The sequence below is a fragment of the Pteronotus mesoamericanus genome, unplaced genomic scaffold, assembly GCF_021234165.1.
Source record: "Pteronotus mesoamericanus isolate MK-2021 breed Mesoamerican mustached bat unplaced genomic scaffold, CSHL_Meso_final contig_32, whole genome shotgun sequence".
NCBI classification, from domain to species: domain Eukaryota; kingdom Metazoa; phylum Chordata; class Mammalia; order Chiroptera; family Mormoopidae; genus Pteronotus; species Pteronotus mesoamericanus.
In genome coordinates this window covers 4,562,383-4,568,904 of record NW_026555134.1, presented here as the reverse complement: position 1 = coordinate 4,568,904, position 6,522 = coordinate 4,562,383, and the positions used below count along the sequence as shown (strand labels likewise).

The following is a 6,522-nucleotide window of genomic DNA, read 5'->3' as shown; positions in this document are numbered from 1 at the left end:
CTTATTTTCCCTTTCACATTTCATATTACTTCTAAAGACATCGATATGGATTTATGCACATAAATCTTTTGCATACATTTTACCAAATCCTAAGTAAGGCAATCAGAATTACTTTTGTTCTTTCTGTATTTAAAATAGTGTCTCCCTAGAGGAAACTAGTGACCTATGAGCCAAACAAGTATATGTGATCAATTTTAGAAGCTATAGATAAAAAATTCTGGCCTCATAAGTACTTTCTGCTATGTGGCATTTGACCATTAGAATGTGATCATTTTAAATTATAAACAGCAAGTCAAATAAGGCTATCAAGATTGCATATGAAGTGTGACATTCTTTTCAGAATTGTGTCTTGATTTTATTGTGATTTACTTTGTTTGGAACAGTGCTATTAGGAGACCCCAAAAGAGCCTGACTGACCCAGGATACTGACAGGGAAGAGAAAATGCAACCCTGAATTTCAATGTCACAGCCTTAAACTCTCAATTCAACTCACATTATATTTGTCAAGATCAAAAGGAACTTCTACAGTTACTTGTTTGCAGATTTAAAGTTTAAAGGAAAGAATTAAATAGTATGAACACATACACTGCAGTTCACATCTCTACATGAGTGTATGAAATTGAGTTTATTCTATAAGGTTTGACGGTTCTATTTTCTGCCTTTACTATCTAGTGTTTAAGTGAAGGTAGGTTTAGCTGATCTGTTTTATGTCTGTGTGACATGCATCCTCCTTCTTTTTTGGCTCTAGTCTCCTTTTTGGTCTCGACTTCTATCACTATTTTGGAAAGTCAGGAAGCCAGCCAGAATAAAATGAAGTCTAGCAGATTTTTTTATAGCATTTATTTAGGACAGTAATTCCAGTGGCAGTACACCATTAGCTGGGATATATTGGCTACTTTTATTGCGTAGGTCTGAATCCCTTGTCTGTCATGCCACACATAAACCCAGGAGAAAACAGTTAGCAGATGTATGGTTTGCACTTCTCTGAGATGTTACTTTCAATACTTGATTCCTAATTTTCTGGGAGGAAGTACCACCCTCTGGGAGGGTGAATGATCGAGGGGTTGAGATGGCATTAGAAGCAGAGTTGTGCTTCTGTGCATTGCAAAGCTCAGTTTCTTTCTTTAACAAAGGCTAAAGTGTTAAGTATAAAAAATATCATGAAGAACCATGTATGTCTTCTTGTTTTTACCCACTTGAAATTGAAAATCAAGGCGATGTTCTTTTAAAAAACTGGAATTTGGACTCAACAATGTAGTGAAGATATACTTCTGAGCAATCTACAATGTAGGTATGGACTACCTGACTCAGAGTCATGGAGATGATGTTTCCACCCACAAAATCGGAGGATACTGAACTATGGGAACACATCATCCTGAATTTTGGGGAATAGTTAGTCATCAAAAGCCTTCTGGATTTCATGGAAATAGCTGCCCCTATTTAACCTTCAGGGACAGTGAATAACACTCCTTATAATGGCTCTGTACCTCCATGTATTCCATTTATACTGTTCACCTTGAGAACTTATGTTGTTCCCAGACTCAAATGGCAGTTGCTTGATGGATGGGAAGGCAAAAGAGGCGAAGGGGATGCTAAGAGAAAAGTGACAGAGGTCTTGTACCAGAATACTGACCTTGTTGGGCTTCCTTTGCAACTTGTGTCCTGAGGATGCGATGCAATAGATAGGAGGAAGTGAGATGAAAGTAGGACTAAATTAAATTACAAAACTATGACTTCCAGCCACTTACCATCTCTGAAACTTAGCTTCTGAGTCTATAAAACTAAGATAATAACACATCTCCTAACTTAGTCCAGAGGAATAAAAAATTATAAAAATCAAGTGAGTTACTTGAGAAAAGTCCTCTAAACTCTTAAGGTTTTTACATGTTTAATGGTATTTTTATTGAGATAAGCATGTGAACCACATTTTAGAGGAATAAAGAAGTTCAAATACAGCCCTGGCTAGGTAGCTCAGTTGGGTAGAGGATCATCCAATACTCCAAGGTGGTGGGTTGAATATCTGGTCAGAGCACATACAAGAATCAACCAATGAGGCAGCTTCAACCTGAGTCTTAGCTTTCCACCTTCCTCCCTGAACAACATGAGCTTCAGTACATGCTCCAGCTTTTCCACAGGCTACTGGACCCTGGGCTCCATGCAGTCACTCAGGCCCTGGGTCTGGCTGGCCAGCAACACACCCAGCATCTATGCAGGCTCAGGGGCTCAGGCTCCCAGGTCTCGGTGTCCCTCTCTACCTGCGTGCCAGGCAGCTGGGGATCCAGGGGCCTGGCTGCAGGGATGGCCAGGGATCTGGTGCACATAGGGGACATACAGAGTGAGAAAGAGACTATGCAATGCCTAAATGACTGCCTGGCTTCCTACCTGGAGAACGTGAGAAGCCTGGAGGCTGATAATTGGAGGTCTGAGATCAAAATCCGGGAACACCTAGAGAAGAAGGGACCCCAGGTCAGAGACTGCAGACAGTATTTCAAGACCATTGAGGACCTGAGGGCTCAGATCTTTGCAAATTCTAGGGACAATGCCTGCATCATTCTGCAGACTGGGAATGGCCATCTTGCTGCTGATGACTTCAGAGTCAAAAATGAGATGGAGCTGGCCGTGCACCAGTCTGAGGAGAATGACATCAATGGGCTCCAAAAGGTCATTGATGACACCATTATCGTTTGGCTGCAGCTAGAGACAGAGATCAAGGCTCCCAAGGAAGAGCTGCTCTTCATGAAGAAGAACCAAGAGGATGTAGTAAATGGTCTACAAAACCAGATTGCCAGGTCTGGCTTGACCGTGGAGTTGGATGCCCCCAAATCTGAGCGCCTCAGCAAAATCATGGTAGGCATCCAGGTCCAGCATGATGAGCTGACCTGGAAGAATCAAGAGGAGCTAGACAAGTACTGGTTCCATCAGACTGAGGAGAGCACCACAGTGGTCACCTCGCAGACTGCTGAGATAGGAGCTGCTGAGACGACACTCAGAGAGCTGAGACGTTCATTCCAGTCCTTGGAGACTGACCGGGACTGAATGAGGAATCTGAAGGTCAGTTTAGAGAACAACCAGCGGGAGGTGGAGACGCGCTATGCCGTGCAGATGGAAGAGCTCAATGAGACCCCGCTGCACCTGGAGGCAGAGCTGACCCAGCCACGGGCAGAGGGGCAGCGCCAGGCCCAGGAGGACGAGGACTGCTGAACATCAAGGTAGAGCTGGAGGCTGAGATCGCCACCCAGCGCCGCCTACTGGAAGAAAGGAAGGACTTTAATCTTGTCGATGCCCTGGGCGAGAGCCACTCTTTACAAGCCACCCAAAAGACCGCGGTCTGCAGCATTGTGGACAGCAAAGTGGTGTCTCAGGTCAATGACACCAAAGTTTTGAGGCGCTAAAGGCAACAGAAGTGGGGCATCCCTTGGTGGGGCAGGAGGCCAACCCAAAGTTGAGAGTTTAAAAAAAAAGAATAAACCAATGAATGCATGGATAAGTGGAACAACAAATTGATCTCTCTCCCCCCTTCTTCTCTAAATAAAAAATATATATATTTAAAAAAGAAGTTCAAATATAAATAATAGTAGCAGAATTTTAGTAGTAACAGTAGCAGCAGGACTCATCACTTGTGAGCATCCAATATATGCTAAGACTGGGTCTGTCAGGTTCCTTATATACAATGTTTTAATATTTATAATAACAGTGTAAAGGTGATTTAAAAACTCATCTGCATACATGAGGAAACTGAGTTTCAGGGACAAGTGAAGCTAGTTTCCCAAAGTCACTCAGCAAGTGAGTACACAACAGTGTTCCTCCCCACGAGGTGAATGTCACGCCTCTGAGCAGAACAAACGCATGCAGACTGCTCTTCTTTCGGTCTGAAGCTGTTAGGGCTGCCTTTCTAATTTCATATTTTCACCTTTTGTTTTAAGATCCAAGAGAGTAGAGATTGACAGGACCCTTGTGTATTTGTTTTTCATTTTTGTTTTTTGGAAAACTAATATGATTAGAAGAGACTCTCTGAAATCGCCAGGGTCCTTAAGTGCAACTCAGCCTACAAAGTACACAGAGTCAGAGTGATGAGCACACTGTGCACTTTGTGTGCCTCTGTGAGTTTCTAAAATCGTTTGATGGAGTAGATGAAAATGCTACTACCTAAGTAAATGCACTAGTGAAGCTAACCTCAGAGAAAAACAAGAAAGTAACTTTTTATAAAATGCATTACTAATTGGAAATACATATACTGTATAGGAAAAAATAACCCATCTAAATTAATTGTCATCTATTGTGAAATATCAAGAGGAAAGAAGCCCCATTATTGTAATGTCAATTCAGTTAAAAGGAAGTTTAGAGAACTTACTCATCTCAATAAAAGAGAAGATCACTAATAGGCAATTCACAGAAAATCTTCTAACAGCCCATAAGTGTATGGAGAATAAAAAACCCATATAACAAGTTACCAGAATACTCAAATTAAAAGGAGATCAAATATTTCACCTATCAAAAGGCCAAATGCTTAAAAAATTTGACCCTGGTAAGGCTTTCTCTGATGGGCAGTCATACTGGCTACTGGTGGAAGGTAAAGTGATAAAAATGTTGATGAAAAGACACTTAAAAATATTATCAAGTAACTTCAAAAGTTGTGTACATTTTGACACATTAATTCTATTTCTAAGCAAATAGAAATGAAATATAGATGGGGTATAAGCACAGTCATATTATTATTATTTTTCACAGTCAAAAGTTAAAAAACACTATGTTCAAAAATAGGAAAATATTTTAGCAAGTATACTTCCCCATGGCAGTGTCGTACAGAGTCATTAAAATTATATATTTTAGAATATTATCTAATAGAGCAGCTTATTAATACATGGAAAAAACAAATATAAAAGGGCATACAGAGTATACTTGCACACATAATTTTCTTTAAAAAAACAGCAGAGAAAAAAGACTAGAAAAAATACACTAAATTTCAGTGAAGACATAAAATTTAGTTTTTAAAAAACCCTTTGCATTTCTATGTTTTATACAATGAGCATAGAATAAAAAGCTAACCCGAAATTGTTCACAAGCATATTATATGAAGTTTAAATAAATTGAATGATGCTGAGCAGGAAACCCATTTTGACTGTTAATGAAGTAACTCCAACAGGTCATCATTTCATTTACAAGAATAAAATATTTATAATTTCCAAAATGAATTTTTGCATGACAATTGATTTGGCTTTAGGACGACCCTACGATTATCAGACATTACATCCTTCAAGTGTTTAAAGTGATTGCATCATTACTACTTTCTCTTCCTGACAGCGGAACTTGCACCTTTTTTTCAATTATTTTATTTTCTTACTTGCCCAAAATAATCTATGCTCAGAGAGATAATATTTTGGCAACTGATGTTGGTTGTTTCTTTCTTCATAGTCACTTAAAAAGTATAGAACATTTCTTTAGCTTACTTTTTCATTATTTCCAGAGGCAAAAACTGGCAGGGCAATTTATAATTCAATTTTTGCTAAATCCATGACACCCAATATATATGTCAGGCATTTCAACGGCAGGGTACTTTGGGGATAGGTGATAAATTGTACTGATTATAAGTGCAAGCTGTTCTTCTAAACCATCATATCAAAAAGAAGGTAGGTATTATTAAGAAAATGTAATGTATCTTTAGATTGTCCAGAAACATCAGAGATAATCACTTCATGGGAGTATATTCCCCTTAGTGTTATACAACAAAATGTTATGGTACTTACCATGTTTTTGATAGCACTCATCTGGAGAAAGGAATAATGAAAAGACTCTATCAGTTCACAAACCTATCATGGGCTGGTAGTCTTTCAGCAGCCACGTAGCTCTTAGTGCTGCAATAACTCAGGCCTGCCAGAAATGACTCACTCTGAAACCCGAAACATGGCCCTAATCATTTTAGGACTGTGTTGGTATATATGAGTAGTATAAATATTATTTTATCATATAATCTCCTCTGATCTTTTTAAACATCCTTTCAGTGTTCCAGATATTTCCTTGTGTGATATGCATGGCTTAAGCAAAGCCGTGGAACCTCCTAGGTTATCTCCAGAAAAATGCTGAAAAAAGTGGACAACTGAAATATAAAAGTCTGCTCTGGCAGTATGCATGCCTCTGTGTGTGTGTGTGCATGTGTGCATGTGCATGTTGCAGTTAAGTTTGGCATTCCATTAATGAGTGAAGTAATTAAGCAAAGCAAACTGGTAGGTGACTCCGGGTCTAAGAATAGGGAATGGGCTCTGGAGCCTTTCACCTCTAGGTCAATGGTTTCTGTTTAATCGGGCTGTTAATGACTGAAAGTCATTGTTTCCATCTGAGAGCTGTTTGGTCTCAATGTGAAGTAAGTTGGTGGTCTGCTATCAGTTTCTCATGTGCAAACGTATAGATCATGAAATCCACTGCTGCTTTTTGACAACTCAGTAAAAAACATGCTGTTTGGAGGAAATGACAAAACAACTCTATCTCAGACAGAGCATACCTAAAGAAGGAAATGTATTCCTAAGT

The 6,522-nt window shown here is 39.4% G+C and overlaps 1 pseudogene; it reads left to right on the top strand.

Moving 5' to 3' along the window:
- Nucleotides 1–2,101: 2,101 nt before the first annotated feature.
- Nucleotides 2,102–3,392, top strand: LOC129072461 (keratin, type I cytoskeletal 18-like; annotated as a pseudogene).
- The last annotated feature ends 3,130 nt before the right edge of the window (nt 3,393–6,522 follow it).